We start from the raw sequence: 248 nt of genomic DNA, 5'->3' as shown, positions 1-248 counted from the left end.
CGAGCAGAGAGCATCCACACCAGCCTGCAGGCAGAGGGAACAAAGCCTTCACCCATGCCCTCAGGGCAAGAGAAACTCACGAGCTCCCCGGATCCCAAGAGAAGGGAGATGGGAAGCACGGGGCGAGCCCATCGCTCGCTCCGTCGCAACATCCCAGCAGGGCTGGAAGCATGGCGTCACCCTAGAAATAAGCCCTGGAGGAGAGGCATGCTTTAAATATAGCTGAGCGCCAGCTTTTAATAGCAGCG

Source organism: Phaethon lepturus, unplaced genomic scaffold, assembly GCF_000687285.1.
Source record: "Phaethon lepturus isolate BGI_N335 unplaced genomic scaffold, ASM68728v1 scaffold25178, whole genome shotgun sequence".
Taxonomy (NCBI): Eukaryota; Metazoa; Chordata; class Aves; order Phaethontiformes; family Phaethontidae; genus Phaethon; species Phaethon lepturus.
The sequence above is the reverse complement of the archived record's forward strand: the minus strand, read 5'-3'. Positions refer to the sequence as shown.